The 18,536-nt window shown below is 35.6% G+C and overlaps 1 protein-coding gene across 3 annotated transcripts in view; it reads right to left on the minus strand.

Moving 5' to 3' along the window:
* LOC106132887 (RING finger protein nhl-1) overlaps nucleotides 1–18,536 on the minus strand; it is a 70,018-nt gene that overhangs the window by 21,196 nt on the left and 30,286 nt on the right. Inside the window, exon 1 of one of the 3 annotated variants that reach the window (XM_013332448.2) lies at nucleotides 155–243. The exons of the other annotated variants lie outside the window; for them this stretch is intronic. The gene's annotated coding sequence lies outside the window, so the exon portion shown is untranslated. Of the gene's footprint in view, nucleotides 1–154; nucleotides 244–18,536 lie in introns of those variants that run through there. 3 annotated transcript variants of the gene reach the window in all.

An 18,536-nucleotide genomic window follows, 5' to 3' on the forward strand; every position in this document is an offset into this window, starting at 1 on the left:
GCGTGCGCCAAAACTTTACACATGACATGGATATTTTTAAACGCGTATCATATACTTCGGCTGGTGTACATAGACTTCGGAATATTAATTATAGCAATCCAGTTAACACAAGCAAAGAATTAAGGAATCTGGGTTCAGAACACTCGCAAATTACTTGTCATTCTGATGTATAGATGGCAGCACTTTCGACTAGTTTTTATCACAGGCGTTTGCGCACACGAGCGTGCTAAGAGAAACTGCTTGGAACTCGATACTGCGTGCGCGGGATCTTATTTTGGGATACGAAGTCGCGCCTGCGCACTGTTACGATTTATTTTCTTCCCGTCACAGTTTACTTTTGGATGTGAAAAGGTCATTGGACACGCGGCCGATTGTTTTTGTATAATGAAATTGGTTTTGTGACGTATTTTATTTGCGCTTGACGGATCATCGATATATTGTGTTTTTACAATGAACATCATTGAAACTTGACCCTTTTTCAGTAGTGACTACGTCTTGAATTTATATTTGAATTTACACATTACGCTCACTGTACAAAATATTAAGTTTATTCCTCATATTGTTTTCTTTGTGAGGATCTGACGCTACCTGACAGTTTCTTATCGTTTTCATCTCGTTTTCATTTTAGCTTTGATGTTGTTCCGCTATAGTCCACGTGGCATTTAAATAACCTGTTAATTTTCAAGTTATTTTCGTTGGATAAGTATTAAGAGTAAGTTCATAGTATTTGTGTCATGCTTTTTTAGGTTACAAATATTTTAGGAACTAATTCATACAAACACACATATAGACATATAGTCATGTCCATATTCCCCCGGGGTAGAAAGAGCAAACAGTCTTAATGATGAAATTGAGATTCAAATAGTGACATTTTGGGTAGCCTATCCCCTACAAGAGGTCCCAAGTTTATAAAACTTGGGATTCTGCTTTGTCCCTGTCGCTTTTAACGACATCCATAGAAAAGATATGGAGTGGGTCTATTCTAAAGTGCCAGATACTACACGGCAATATAAAAAAAAAAATAAGTTCAGACACTTATAAATTACAATTTCTTCAAATACCATGCTTTCCTCCGCGGCTCTCCCTCATGGGATAAGTTACCTATGGCTGCCATACTACACGCTATAAGTATGCAAAATATCATGAGAATCGTGGTTTTGACGTGAGAGACGGACAAACAAACACAAAAACATTTTCACATTTATAATATTAGTGTGAATTACTGCAGTAGAAATTAGTTACAGAAATACCTATTGGCTAACTAAAGTTTGATCCAAAGATGTATGCTATTATCAAATAAGCGAACTATTGAGCTGCCCCTTTTTTTAGAAGTATATAAGGATAAGGTTGGCTGGAAGAGATAACTTAAGTGATAAGTCCGCTTTGTACCTGTGTTTTTTTTTTTTCTGTTTTTCTTTCTCTTATCGTGCAATAAAGAGTCTATCTATCTATATTTCACCATCTTATTCGCAATACCAATATCTGTTTTACATTACTTAGTTCTTTATACGATCGTCGGGGGGCATATGTAAAACATATACCAACATATTGCAATATGCTTTCTTCCATATTTATATTGTTTCATATTGCCAAAATGGCGGTCGTTTAAGATATTTATGTGTACAAAGCGTATGAACTTTTGCAAAACTTTTTGATTTCATTACAGTTGAAAGAATATAATTTATCTTCTAAATCACTATCTTAGACTTCTCTTCTTCCTCCTGGCTTTTAGTCCTAGTTGCATCCTCACCTCGCTGAAGAGGAGCCCGGGTTATGCCTTTGAGCATGAATCCTGGATTGGGTGAGTCAGGTTTTTACTCGAAGCGACTCCCATCTAACCTCCGCAACCTTAGCAGGTAAACCTAACCCATATTGAATCCATGGTTACACATCCAGTTGCTCGAATGGCAGGTTTCCTCAGGATGTTTTCCCGTACCATAAAAACATCGGTTAGTATTCAAACTAATGTATCTTATTTTGAAAATAGTCATTGCATGGTCAAGGTGAGATTTGAACCTGTCCCTTTCAGCGCATCCAGCATTTTAACCGGCATCTTACCGATTCAATCATCGACGCTCTCGCTATCTTAGGTATAAATACCAACCGCTTTTTACTTATTTCGCCTTTTGAGAGCTTGTGGATAAAGCGAACGAAGTATCTCGTATTCAATGGCCTCTGTGGCGCAGCGGTAGTACACTTGTCTGTAACACCGGAGGTCCTGGGTTTGAATCCCAGCCAGGGCATGAGGAGAAAAGAACTTTTTCTGGTAGGCCCCAGGCCTACCAGAAAAAGTTCTTGTATGTACGTTCTTGGATGTTTATCTATATAAGTATTTGTTATAAAATATAGTATCGTTGAGTTGGTATCTCGTAACACAAGTCTCTTACTTACTTCGAGTTCAAATCAATCTGTGTCATTTGTCCCGTATATATTTATTTATATCGTGGTAAAGATAGAAGTGAAAGGTTTTAGAAATAGAGGAATACCAAGAAAGAGATGGATGGAAAGCGTGAAGGATAGTATGAGTAAAAAAATATTGACCAGTGAGATGGCAAGTGACAGAAGTAATTGGAAAAAAACTAACATACTGTGCCGACGACGCAGCGGGAAAAGGTAACGACAAATAAAGAAGAAGATAAGAAGATGTAGTCTCTTCTTAAGCTTTCGAGAAAAAGGGGAAAGATAGGTGTAAAAACTCTCTTTTTTTTATATAATATATAAATATATATTTGGCAACACAAGACAAACAAATTGAGAAAGAATCCTTTGAAAGGTCATCAAAAGTTTTCTGAATGACCGTCCTTAGAGTTCAGGTCAAGTGCATACCTTCCAAAATACTCGTACATATAATTACGAGTATGACCATTTCCTTAAAGTTTAGCAAACATATCGCTTGTGAAATTGCGCAGTATTGTAGACGTAAACAAAGGGACAGGGTTCTTAGGGATAAGAATATCATCTATACGTACATATAATCACGTCTATATCCCTTGCGAGGTAGACATATCCAACAGTTTTGACAAGACTGATAGGCCACCTTCAGCTGTTTGGCTTAATGATAGAATTGAGATTCATATAGTGACAGGTTTCTAGCCCGTCGCCTAAAAAAGAATACCAAGTTTATTGGACAGATAAGCAGACAGAAGTATTAAAAAGTTGTTGGCTCTATCTACCCCGCTAGGAATATAGCCATGACTATATGTATGTAGGATTACATCTGTAATTGATTGCATAAAAATCGTTTTTATTTTTTTTTAAGCAATATTAGAAAGTTTAATTTTCACACAATTTTCTTATTTAATTAATAAGAAAATTGTGTGAAAATTAAACTTCGTCTTGATCCCAGATTGGCGAGTAACTACGAAATCGTGGACCGTGCAAAGTAGCATTGTTGGTTTGTGCAGAATGAGGTGAGCCATTCGGTTGTCCAGTCGGAAGATGCAGTAAGTGACATGTTTTTTGAAAAAACTTATTTTACCATGAATAAAACAAATTTAATTAATTTGTTGAACCAGCCCTAGTAGAATGGCTGTTTTTATCGCGCGAAAACTATCGCTGTTTCGCTTTTCATTAAGACGTGAAACGGGACTGAGATAGTTATTCGTGCGGTAAAAACTGCGTCGCGCGTGTTATGCTATAGGGGCAGAAATTAAACATAATTATATCCAACTAAAAACTATTTAAAAACAAAAACATCCTTTTACCTTTATATGAAATCTTAAACCGTAACCTAACATTTTTTTACACGAAATGTAAGAACTTAAGTTGACTACAATTTGAAAAATAAAAAATAAGTAACTTAACTTTAGCTTGACTAAAGAAAAAACTTTATACGTACCTACAATAAGAGTACTCAAGTGTGCCTTTGCAATAACTGCTAAATATATTACAACATTTTCTCTTAAGGCCGCTGCTAATTTAACTTTAAGAATGACGACATATATTTTTGTGGTAAGCCTCTTTGGCCTAATAAAATACAAATTTGTTTTCTTTTTCTAGTTATAATCCGATATAAATGAGTGATGTGAGAAAAAAAATACGAATACAATTTGTAAATTTATATATTTTTACGTGTAAAAATGGCAGGTACTGCGTTTTGCAGAGTGAACAAAACGTTATGCACTTGCAGTCAACTGCTTTTGTGTCTTTTATTTTTACTTTTACTACTGCAAACAAAGACGTTGTTTAAGAAATTTTTCGCGTATTATTTTTTTTCTTATTTGCTTTGAAACTTTTTAAATATATATATTTTATAACGCAGGTAGTTTTGTTTTTATTGAAACAGCTGAACGTGGCCTATCAGTCTTTTAAAGACTGTTGGCTCTGTCTTCCCCGCAAGAGATATAGACGTATTTATATGTGTATGTATGTCTAAATTAAATATTGAAGAGGTCAGACGTCCGTCGGTCTGATTTGACTAGACTGACTTGATCAGACAAATTTGATAAGACTAGATTTGGTCTCCCAAATCTAAAATCCGCCTATTGACTACCAAAAATTGTAGTCAGTTAAGACTAGCAATCTAACATGTCCTTATCTTTATTACCAGTACTAGTAGTCTTTATTATGTACTATTTGACGCCCTAACTCGTAAAAGATCGAATAAAAACCATCTAAAAGGACGCCATCTTGTCAAATATTTAGAGCAGACCTTGAAACCACGGAACGTTGAAAACCCAGCGAGAATAAATTACTCATTCCGTGATGAACCGGAATATTTATTCGGGTAATAAAAAAACAAAGCTGAAAAAGTAAGCGATGTTTATGTCCTTAGACATAGGGTATATTATTTGTGTTAAAAGCAACACGCTACCTTGATGATTGGCCCAGAAATGTACTGAACCTTCAATAGTTACGTCAGCCATCTTTTTTTTTTGGAATACCTCCCGTAGGCATAAACAAATTGGAAGATGATGCGTGAATTCAATGTTTAAGTACTTAAAAAGAAGTCTGATTATCAAAAAGAATGCTTACTATGAGTTAAATTTATTTTCTACGTAAACAAAAAATAACATATTTCGTTGATTACTACATGAAGAGACATCGTTAAGGTTTTGTAATTAGCATACATTTGTTGGCCTTTTGTTCGGGAGTTTTGGAGTTGTGGGGAAACTTCCATTCTTTGATCACGAGTTTCTAAGAAGCATTAAGGGAAATATTAATTTCTTGCTCAACATATGTTAAGCTTTGACTTACAATATTTATTGTGTACGTGTTTAAACCATTCCTTTGATTGGCTTTTATATTCTGCGTGGGACAAAAAGCAGCTGTGCATGTCACTTCATCATTTTATCACTCCATCACTTCACTTTCACCGGATCACTAGTCATCACTACATATAATAAAGTATATCTCCCTATTTTCTGTGTCTATATGTATGGGCTAATCTCGGAAATTGTTTCTCTTTGAAATATTGGAAATAGGTTAATCCGAGGGCGGTTTATACTACATATAATTTATAATACATTTATTTATTAATTATATGTAGATATAAACCTTTATTATAAAACATTATTATATTATAAGATATTTATATATTTTATAATATAATTATATATAGATATACTACCTACCCCTGAGCAGCCGAGGCGGGTCACTAGTCCTTTATGAAACTAGGCTAGGTGTAACCTTTCCTACAAACTAGGTTTAAGATATAACTGGAAGCTAAAACACCATCTGGCCCCACATCAAAGCATGCTTTCATTTATATTTGGCAGCATCAACCGACATTTTATAACGGAGTCATTGGCATTTGTATCGGAAAGGACAGCGAATAATATTTTTAGCTGATCTATGTCAGGTATGTGATGTGATAGTAAAGAAATTGAGAGTGATTGTGGGCTAAATATAAATTAATTTAAATACATGATTGAAAATTTGCTACATACATATACATATTCTTTGCAGGGAAGACAATGCCAACAGTCTTATAAAAAACTGAAAGGCCACGTTCAGCTGTTTAGCTTAATGATAGAATTCAGATTCAAATAGTGACAAGTTGCTAGCCCATCACCTAAAAGAAGAATCCCAAGTTTATAAGCCCTATCCCTTAGTCGCATTTTAAGACATTCATGGTCAGAAGATGGAGTAGTCCTTTTTTTTTATTAGTGCCGGGAACTACACGGCATTTATCTACTCCCACCCAAATTTATTATATCTTGATCAAAGCTGCACTAGATTAATGATTTTCCCTTAGTCACCTTTTACTACATCCATGGAAAGAGATGTAGTGAGAACCGTCATACGTCTAAATAGATATCTTCCGAGTCGAAAATAAGCCACATATTTACAAACATACATACATATAATCACGTCTATTTCCCTTGCGGGGTAGACAGAGCCAACAGTCTTCAGCCACACATTCGAAAACTGATATTGTATCATTCCGGATGTTTATCAGTCAAATTATAACTCAGATCAGCCCACATACAGTGACGTCATCGGTTACCACCTACGAAAACGTAAGTATTGACGATTTCATCAAAAATAATCATGGTGTTAGCTTGTTATTTTTAACTGATGATCATGGTGATGATTTCGAGAGCGTCGATGGTCGAATCGTTAAGGTGCCTGGTTTTAATGCGTGATGTCTATTTTCAAAGTTAGGTACATTAGTTTGAATACTAACCTAAAGTCTTACGGCGAGGGAAAACATCGTGAGGAAACCTGCCAATCAGGCAACTGGATGTGTAACCATGGATCCAATACGGGTTAGGTTTACCTGCCAAGATTGCGGAGGTCAGATGGGAGACGCTTCGTGTAAATGAAACCTGACTCGCCCAATCCAGGATTCATGGTCAAAGGCATACCCCGGGCTCTTCTCCAGAGAGATGAGATTGCAATCGGGACTTAAAGCCAGGAGGAAGATTATGGATACGATTTAATGTTCGAGTTTGTTACCGCTTCTTCTGCACTGACGCCTTGGAAGCGGCAGTAAACTTAGTGTTAAGTAAATTATTTGACGTCAACTAATGTTGTTAAACGATACGTTCTGACAATTATTAGGCGATATGAGGTATCCTATAATAATGAATAAAAATTTTGAATTTTGAATTTGAATTTTTGAATTTTTTTGAATGACACGCTGTGTGGGTTGTGAGATTTGTTTATTAGTAAACTAGCTTATACCCGCAGCTTTACTGAGATATGAGAATACATACAGACAGAGAAAATAACGAGACTTTATCATATGTAGTGGTTATGCTGAAATCTAGACTTTAATATGACTAAAGAGATGGCAGGAAGAACAGAAATTATCAACGAACAATCAACAAATAAATTCATTATAGACGTTTCTTTCTTTGCGGTGGTATAAAAGTGTTCCAATTGCCACTATATCTCCGTAATTACGTTTCGAGCGGAAGAAAATGTGGTGGAGATCAGAGATATTGGAAGATGTGACTTCTGAACTTGGTGATTGTATAAATTTTTTGTCAATTAGATGATCTTTGTGGCGCAGCGGCAGTGCGCTAGTCTGTGACAGCGGAGGTCCCAGGTTCAAATACCGGCCGGGGCACGATGAGAAACTCTAACTCAATCTGTGTAATTTGTCAAAAAAAAAACAAAAACAGAAAAAAAATCTAATTTATAGACCGAACACATCTAAGTATACTAATATTATAAAGCTGAAGAGTTTGTTTGTTTGAACGCGCTAATCTCAGGAACTACTGGTTCGAATTGAAAAAATCTTTAATAGACCATTTATCGAGGAAGGCTTTAGGCTATTTATCATCATGCTGCAACTATTAGGAGCGAAGAAATAACGGAAAATGTGAAAAAAAAACGGGGAAAATTATTCCTCCTTACGCGGACGAAGTCGCGGGCACAGCTAGTACATGATATAAGGCTAATGCCTAATACGATAAAAAAATACAACATCTCTCTTTTCTTACATCTAAAGAGCAAAGTCAGCGATAAATAGCGGCGACTGTTTAAAAGATGTCTTAAAATTCAAGCCATGCTGTATAAAATTCTAATCATGGAACAAATTTTCAATAAGAGTTTGAGAATGTTTTCTCATAAATACATAAGTCTATATCCCCTGCGGGGTAGACAGAGCCAACAGTCTTGAAAAGGCTGATAGGACACGTTCAGCTATTTCAGCTAATAATTCCTCTTTTTTAAACTCGTTAAGACATATACATACATAGTATTCACTCTAGTGTGCGTTTTGAGTTAAATGGACTTAGATGCCAAGCTCATATAACTGAGGTTTTAAATTCATTGCTACTTTAACCACAGACGGAAAGCCATTAAGTTTCTGAATCCACTGCATCGTAAACTGAAGCCATCTGACACACCCGTTATATTTCTATTAGTTTGTGCAGTAATGATAGTGTCGTGTGGTTCCCGGCACCAATAAAAAAAAGAATAAGACCACGTTTCATTCCCGTGGGTGTCATAAAAGGCGACTGAGGGATAGTCTTATAAACATGGGATTCTTCTTTTAGACGATGGGCTAGAAACCTATCACTATTTGAATTTCAATTCTATGATTAAGCCAAACATCTGAACGTGGCCTATCAGTCTTTTCAAGACTGTTGGCTCTGTCTACCCCGTAAGGGATATAGACGTGACCATATGTATCTATGTATGTAACTTCTCCAAAGGGCCTCTACGTGTTGGATTTATATCCCCACGCAAGCCACTCAAAAATCCGTTGTGTATAGACCCGTGATATCTAAGAGGAGAAACATAATCTAATATATTTAAATGAGCAATTCTTGTATATATAATCAGAATCTCGGAAACGGCTTCAACGAATTTCATGAAAGTTACACATTAGGGGCTTTTCGGTTCAAGGAATCGATTTATCAAGGTCCTAGGTTCGAGAAAAGCTCGGTTCCCAAGATATATAAACATTTTAAAAACCGCCTTTTTAGAAACTATATCAGCGCCATCTATAACGCCATGACCGATGAGGGCCACACTGGGTATAAAAGTAAAAAACTCTTTCTACACGATACTAGATGGAGCTTTCTGATGCTAGAATCCGTTCATAAATACTGCTATTTTGTTTTTCAGCGGTGCTATTATTTCTTTCTACCAAAAACAAAAAACCGAGCAAAGCTCGGTCAACCAGGTACTAATAATGATGAAGAATGGATCCGTTCGGGTGATCAGACCGGAATAACTCGTGTTCATTAATGGTCGTAACACACAAGCCGAGCCGAGCCGAAAATTGATGACCGCCTGTGTTCAACCACTTACTGAGTTTGGACAGATCCCCAAAACTTGAACAACTATTGTTCCGGGGTGTAAAGTTTGACATTTGTTATTATTGCTCGGACATTTTGCCAAATAGTTTCCATTCAAATGTCGTATTGGGTGTTGTGAATTTCGCATCTGAATTAAATTTTAATATTGAAAAAGTTTGTGAGAAAAAGGTCAGGTTAAGAGTAAATTTAAAAATGTTGAGAATGCAAGGATCGCGGCTAGTGGAATAATGTTGTCTCTTCCCACCCCTCCGGGAAAGAGGTGTGATTTTATGTACCTATATGTAAGTGTGATGAACGTGGCCTTCCAGTCTTTTTAAGACTGATGGCTCTGTCTACCCCGCAAGGGATATAGTCGTGACTATATGTACATATGTATGTGACATGACATGATATGTATGTATGATACAGAAACTACATCTTTCCAATTGCCATGACCGCTGAATGCATACTTCTATTGCAATTTGTCCAGTTTCTTGAATTATAACTCTTATACTTCCAAACGGAAAGTATGAAAAAAAAAACATTAAACCACTACAATAAAATCTTGTGACAAAAAGTCGCAAATACAAAAACAAAGATGATGTAATCCAAAGTAAGTTGTTTTCTGATGGTAACATAACCAAAACGCGCCACCCCTCCACTTAATTACGCGTCGAATATGACAATCGTCTACGAAATATGGTCGCATTATACAGAACAACGCTTCATAGCACCCAAAAGGGATTTTATGCCAGATTGCCTACATTTTATGCACACTTACACATTTATTTTTTCTTTGGTATGTTAAGTAAAACGTGGTAAAACATTTGGCTTAAGAGGGATTGGTACATGCATACATATAATCACGTCTATATCCCTTGCGGGGTACACAAAGTCAAAAGTCATCAAAATACTGAAAGGCCACGTTCAGCTGTTTGGTTTAATGATAGAATTGAGATTCAAATAGTGACAAGTTGCTAGCCAAATTCAAAGTAAATAAGCCTATAACTTAGTCGCCCTTTGCGACATCCATAGGTGAGAGTTGGAGTGGTCCTATTCTATTCCTAAAACAATTCGTTCTTAAAAGCTTTATTATTTAATTCCCAAGCATTTTACGGCGTCTTGTAATCTCAGCGAAGTAATCGGCAATATATTTTAATAAATTCACATTAAGATTGTATCTACCCTCAGCAAACCTTTAATATTGGCGAAAACATGGCGGCCATTTTGCCCAAGGGTTTATGATACGGTGATAAGTTTGTTAAAGGATTCTAAATGTTATTTTTAAAGTTTAAATTCCTGTAGGTATTTCTAAAAAAGTTGTTGTATTAGGTCTATATTATATTAAGTTAGCTTTAAGTATAAATATAAATTGTGCAATACTAGGTTTAAACAATTCTAATTAGATTTAAAATTATAATGTGATACTAAGTAGGTACCTCTATGTATAAGTTTGTATGTCTACTAATACATAAAAAATGTTTGCAACATCCGAAAGGGTAAATATGAAGATCTGTTATACATTATATTTAAGACCTTGTTGTACTCATATTATGCAAATAAAAGTTTGAATTTGAATAAGTTTCAAACTTACTCTGGAGCTAACTCAATCCGTATTATTTGTCCCGTACTTATAAATTTAGTGACATACATACATATAATACACCTTACGGGGTAGACTTGGGTCGGTCCCGTTATATTTATTTATTTAAACTTAAATAATTATGTCACGGTAAGCCCTGATCATTAGGAGAGTAGTAAATTGAAATTGACATTCGAAATTATTAAAAAATACATGTCACAAATAGGAGTCATTTAGGAAAGTTAAGGCGAGCGCACACGCAATGTAAATTGTGGTGAAAAAATAAAAACAACTTTTTGGTAAGTGTTGCCATAAAATTAGCATAATTTTATCACGGCTGTATACTTTTATTAGTTTTTTTCAATTAAACTTTAGAGTTAAACAATACATAAAATCACGCCTCTTTCCCGGAGGAATAGGCAGAGACTACCTCTTTCCTCTTGCCACGATCCCTGCATAATTCCTTCGCTTCATCCACATTCATAACAAATTATGCAATAAAATAAATAATGACAAAATTATCATGAATATAGTAATATTAATGAAACGTATTTCACGACACTTATATTGTTACAAAATATTTTGTTAAATAACTATTTAAATTATATATTTTACATAAAAATTAAACATAAAATGTGTGAATTAGTTAAAAGCCGGGAGCGAATGGTATCATAATAATCGTTACATATTATGTCAGTATAATGTTACAACATCAAGAAGGTAACTCGAGGCGTGGAAGCCTCTGCGTCGGGTAATGTACCTACAACCGAGAGGAATCTATACTAATGTTATAAAGCTGAAGAGTTTGTTTGTTTGAATGAGCTAATCTCAGGAACTACTGGTACGAATTGAAAAATTCTTTTTGTATTGTATAAACCATTTATCAAGGAAGGCTTTAGGCTATATAAAATCATGCTGCAACTATTAAGAGCAAAGAAATAATGGAAAATGTGAAAAAACGGGGTAAATTATTATTCCTTGAGGACTTCAATGATGCTCAAAATAACTATTCCACGCGGACGAAGTTGCGTGCACAGCTAGTTATGTTATAAGACAAATTTAACTGAGAAGGTATAGACGTAGAACTGTACTTTCGCATATCACCTTTATTCTTTACGGAGCAGATAGAGCTTACGATACTAATTAATTGTTATTATTTGAAAGCTTTCAAACATACTCATACTTAGAAGCTGTCCTAAAGCGCAGTTTGTAAAGTCTGATCAAAGGAAATTTGGGAGAAGTCTTTTAAGCGATTGGCTAGCAGTCACTATCAAAATTTACATTACAATGTTAAGCTGTTGAATGAAGCCTTACGAGTATTTTGACTCTGTCTATATCATAAGGAAATATAAATATGTTTGTTTAGAGCTTACAGCGAAGAGTAAGTTACTTCTCTGTAGGGAGTTACAAAGTCAGCAAGATTATCTATTGTAAACCACAACAATGTGTGTTTATTGGTCTCGCCTTCACGACTTAACCCCAATGAAAAAAGCATACACACTCATACTCTCAATTATCACGTACATGCTGCAGTGTAGTTTGTTCCGCCGCTTCTTCTACACATGCGCTTTAGAAGCGGTAGTAGTTATAATTAGATTTAAGTGATGTGACGTCAATAAGTGATACCTTGTATCCAATTTTGAAAATGGATCTATTCTATTCACGAATTTCCCCGGAGGGGTAGGCAGAGACTAATTTCAACTTGGCATCGATACATATTTACTTTATATATATACATACTTCTTTTAACTTTATTCACAATATTTTCATGTAAGTTCATCGGCTTGAATATTCTTGACCTGACCAGACCATTGTGAACTTGACTGTCATAAATATAAATAATAATAATAATAAGAAAAGGATATTTTCTCATCATGCCCTGGCCGGGATTCGAACCCGGGACCTCCAGTGTCACAGACAAGGGTACTACCGCTGCGCCACCGAGGCATAACGAAGAAACAGAGTGCTTTTATCCCACAAAAACCGAGCCGAGTCACAGGAAAAAGCAAATGTTTTTCCAAAGCCAAAGCAACGATAAATTCCGCAGCAAAAACTCTATTACCTGTTCCATGAAAAGATATCAGAACTTCATCCATTCATTCACTTTTATGTGAATCTACGTCATCTTAATAAACCCTTATTTTGTCAACTCAGATCCAATCTGTTGTGATTGGTTGAACTCGGGAGTTTGACAGTTCAAGATTTTTGATGCTTAACGCATCGTAACCAGTTATCATAAAACTCGAGATTATATCACAGTGGTGTTAATGAAAATGGAATTCTTTGATGAAGTCAAAAAAAAATAGTTTTATAGAGTTTTTTTTTTAATAAAAAGAATAAATTAATTCGAATCGAATCCCGGCCAGGGCATGATGAGAAACTAACTTTCTCCGATTGGCCCGGGATTTGGATGTTTATCTATATAAGTATTTATTATAAAATATAGTATCGTTGACTTAGTAACTCGAACGCAAGTCTCGAACTCACTTCGAGGCTAACTCCATCAGTGTAATTTGTCAAAAAAAAGAAACATAATTTCAAATATTTGAAACAACAATATAAGCTCCGTTGTCTACTAGTGAAAGGTTATCAACAGCTTATTAACTTATGTCTATAATGTAAAGTCTGTAATGGTAGATGTAAGAAAGAAAAACAAATAAATAAAATTAAGGATTCTTATAAAAGGCGATGGGCTAACAATCTGTCACTATTAGACTCTCTTTTCTGTCATTAAGCGACAGCTGAACGTGGTATTTCAGTCCTTTCGATACCGCCGGCTCTGTCTACCCCGTAGGGGATGAAGACGTTATGTGTATGTAGCATTAGGAAGTTAAACAAAACAATTTTGCTAATTTTAAAAGTTTCAGTTTAAAAAGTAAAGAACCCGATCTCGTTTTAATTGGAAAATGTCTTCTTTTTTTAGCTTTAATTATAGGTTGCAATAAGGCACAAAATTGGACGGTAGATTTCCACAAGACTAATGTTTTCATTAGACTTTTATTCTCTTCTAGGTTTTACTCTTTTGAAATGTTCGAGTATTTTTAGAAGGGGAGTTAATATGTCGTGTGGTTTCCGGCAGTGCCGTGTGGTTCCCGGCACCAACATAAAAAGAGTTGGACCACTCCATCTCATTTACCATCGATGTCGTACGAGGCGACTAAGGGATGGGCTTATGAACTTGGGATTCTCGTTCGTCGGCAATGGGCTAGCAGCCTGTCACTATTTGAATCTCAATTCTATCATAAAACCAAACAGCTGAACGTGGCCTACCAGTCTCTTCAAGACTTTTGGCTCTGTCTATCCCGCAAGGGATATAGTGATGGTGTGGTCCTATTCTTCTTTCTATTGTATCATTACTTTGTTCAAACGATGTAATGCCTCGGCGACGTTACTTCTCATAAACAACATTATCAACGCAATATTCCCGACATTTTCTATTACGAAGTCACTTTATAAGACTCTTACCACGAGATTTTTAAACGATTCTAAAGAAAAGTTTAAAGATTAGGTTGAAAAAAATCCACACACACACACACATTATCACGTCTATATCCCTTGCGGGGTAGACAGAGCCAACAGTCTTGAAAAGACTGGTAGGCCACGTTCAGCTGTTTGGCTTTATGATGGAATTGAGATTCAAATAGTGACAGGTTGCTAGCCCATCGCCTAAAAGAAGAATCCCAAGTTTATAAGCCTATCCCTTAGTCGCCTTTTACGACATCCATGGGAACGAGATGGAGTGGTCCAATTCTTTTTGGTGCCGGAACCACACGGCACAAAAATCCATTTCTTTTAAACTTTCGCGTTGTGTGAATAATTACATACATATAATCACGTCTATATCCCTTGCGGGGTAGACAAAGCCTTGAAAAGACTGACAGGCCACATTCAGCTATTTGGCTTCAAGATAGAATTGAAATTCAAATAGTGACAGGTTGCTAGCCCATCGCCTTGATGAATACTCCCGAGTTTATAAGCCTATCCCTTATTTACATTTTACGACATCCATGGTAAAGGTCCATCTATCCTATCCTTTTAGCCGCGAACCACATGGCACTGTGAAACCACACGGTTTTTTTTGAACCTGTAACAGTTTGAATGTAAATTTCATCATAAGCCATACAGCCAAACGTATTCATTCTTTTCGATATTGTTGGCTCTGTCTACCCCTTAAGGGATAAAACCTGATTTATGTATGATGATGATGATGGAAAACTATTAGCATCGTACAAAAAAAAATGCCTTCATTTTATTTCATTCATTCATTCTATTCATTCATGCATGTTTTTTAATGTAGACAAAGTGCATTCGTCCACGATTTAGATTTAAGAGATCCATATTTGTAAATTGACGTCCGGTGAAAATGCTGCAGTGTAGTTTGCTCCGTCGCTCCTTCTACACATGCGCTTTGGAAGCGGTAGCAGTTATAATTAGATTTAAGTGATGTGACGTCAACAAGTGATATCTTGTATTCAATTTTGAAAATAATTTTCTTGTATTCAACTTTGAAAGTAAATCTATTCTATTCTATTCTTCTAAAAGTTACGTTTTTTTTTTTTCATTTCCTTCGTTAAATAACAATGGTAAAGGCTCAGTGTTTATGACGGTTCTCGAGATCGTAAAACGTTGCATTTTTATGGGGCAAGCAACGCCGGGTCCAGAAGCTATGCAGTCGGCAGACTTAGGGTTATAAACTACAAACTTGATACAGTGTTAAGTAAAATAATTTATTGTTTCACTAACGCATGGGTAACTTTTAAAAATATGTGAAACTTCGTCAGAAAAATCCACTTTCAAACATTTTGACAAAAATAAAATTACGTCCATCACTTTCCGAGATTAGTGTATGTATATAGACAGACAAAATGGGGGAAGTTTACTTTATAATATGTAGTGATATGCTAGCAAAGGGAAAGCTGAATGTGAGACGAGATGTGGTATACATTTATTCAAACATACATACAGGTCAAACAGTAAATCACTTTTTAAAATCACAGTAAATCGCTCTTTCTACCCCATAAGGAATACGTATATACCTACGCATTTCCCTTACATGAGTTTTACTTGGGAAGAGAAGATTCTACACACAATTTTTTCCCTCGTTACCAGACCAGGTTGCTTCTTTCAACTGAGAAAATTATACGATAATATACGCCATAACAATAACAATCTATTGTAACACGACCCTTTATAATATCAATTTTGGCCGCGTATAAACTAGAGGGCTGAATTTTATTTACCGCCGCTTTTTGTTAGAAGTGAATATTGTTTTCATACATAATTCAAAAGTGTTGGTAATCATCATATATAATACTGGAAAACTTTTGGCAACTGAATGTGTAACCATGATAAGGTTTCCTTGCAAGGTTGCAGAGATCAGACAGGAGTGGCTTTGTGTGACTAAGATCCTTGGTAAGACGGTTTAAGACTTACCCATGCCGGGATCTTAGTCACAGGCGGACCATAGCCATTTAATCACTACATAGTATAAAACAAAGTCGCTATTTTAGTCTGTTTGTCTGTATGCTTAAATCTTTAAAATTACGCAACGGATTTTGATGCGGTTTTTTGTAACAGGTAGAGTGATTCAAGAGGAAGGTTTTTATGTATAATAACATTTATAATTTTGCACCCGTGCGAAGCCGTGGCGGGTCGCTAGTTATTGATAAATTCAAGGACGACCTAGCGAATGGTCAGGTCAAGAGTACCCAAAACCGAGGAGGTGATATGAGGAGAGTTATGAATGTGGATGATGCAAATGATGTAAGCAGGAAACGTGACAAACGGTAAGATGTAGTATGTGACCTTTCTCCGGAAAAGAGACGTGATTTTATGTAAATACAAGTTTTAACCGCAGCTTCACCTTCGTTATTTTAATCTACAAAAGCGTCGAATTAAAATTTAACGCCATTAAAGCAAAAGGCGACGCAATAAGCACCACGTACAAAAAGCAACGAATTTAAAAGAATAGATACAGTACATATGGTCATAAACTGTTTAGACATTATCTCCTCATTACGTCCGATGAAAATGCTGCAGTGTAGTTTTTTCCGCCGCTTCTTCTACACATGCGCTTTGGAAGCGGTAGTAGTTATAATTAGATTAAAGTGATGTGACGTCAATAAGTGACACCTTGTATCCAATTTTGAAAATAAATCTATTCTATTCTATTTATTGCAAATTGGATGTGTTGCCTTTACATTATTTTTTTAACAAAGCCATTTGGACCAGGCTTCTAATTTTCTTGTGCACTAAAATTAGCATAAAACGACTCGCCACATTAAGATCATGTAAAAGGTTACCTGAGGAATCCCCGTTAACTTTAATTGAAACAGTTTATTTTCTTTATTATATTTTTACAGGTAAAAGTTTCTGTTGCGCACAACTGTTTTGTTTTTTTTTTTTTGTTCACAATTGTTCGACGGCCTCTGTGGCTCAACGGTTATACGCTTGTCTGTGACATCGGAGGTCCCGGGTTCGAATTCCGGTGAGGGCATGATGAGAAATGAACTTTCTCTGTTTGGTCTGGGTCTTGGATCAGACATTCATAGGAAAGAGTTGGAGTTGTCTCATTCTTTTTTCTATTGGTGCCGGGAACCACACGGCACAAATAAATTAGTTGGGATTTATATTTATGTCTTTTAGTCACTTTCTTTAATAAAAGGAAGAATAGGACGAAGAAAACCAATTACAAAAATTCGTCCTATTACAAAAATCCTGATAATGCTATTGCATTATAATTATGTATATTTATGTATTTAATGTAATAACATTTAATATAATAATTGCCAAAGATAAGAATGTATGTTTGTTACTGTTTCACGCAAAAACTACCGAATGGTATTTAATTAAACTTGCAAAATTATAACTTACATTGGAACAACATACGAGTATGTATATTATAAGTTTAAATTTAAGTCAAAAGAAGTCGCGGGTATCATATATATACATATTTTTGAGCAAATCCGTAAAATTATGCGAAATTGCAACTAGGTAAGGTACTTTTAGACTCACCAACTGTCACATAAAATTCTCCAGATCATTGTTTATGTATTTTTCATTTATTATGCATTTTTGTTACGCACACGAAACATGTTTATGCATCGTAAAAATATGATTTAAGATGGCACTAAATTTTCTGATGTTAGTAACACGCTGTTAAGTACTTTTTTTGTGCCGTGTGGTTCCCGGCACCAATACAAAAAGAATAGGACCACTCCATATCTTTCCCATGGATGTCGTAAAAGGCGACTAAGGCATAGGCTTACAAACTTGGGATTCTTTTTTAGGCAATGGGCTAGCAACCTGTCACTATTTGAATCTCAATTCTATCATTAAGCCAAATAGCTGAACGTGGCCATTCAGTCTTTTCAAGACTGTTGGCTCTGTCTACCCCGCAAAGGATATAGACGTGACCATGTGTATGTATGTACATCCTACTAATATTATAAATGCGAAAGTTTGGGAGTATGACAGTATGGATGTTGGTTACTCTTTCACGCAAAAACTACTGAACCGATTACGATGAAATTTAATATGAAGGTAGCTGAAGACACAGAATAACATATTATAGGCTACTTTTTATCCCGGAGTTCCCGCGGGATTGATAGGGTTTTTATGCGGACGAAGTCGCGGGCGGCCTCTAGTAAACCATAAGTTTAATAGTGTTTTCTCTTAATCCTGTGACAGCTACCTGATAACAATTATTTGTTTATAATTACTTCATATAATCACGTCTATATCCCTTAATAAGTAGA

Source organism: Amyelois transitella, chromosome 13 (assembly GCF_032362555.1).
Source record: "Amyelois transitella isolate CPQ chromosome 13, ilAmyTran1.1, whole genome shotgun sequence".
Lineage (NCBI taxonomy): Eukaryota > Metazoa > Arthropoda > Insecta > Lepidoptera > Pyralidae > Amyelois > Amyelois transitella.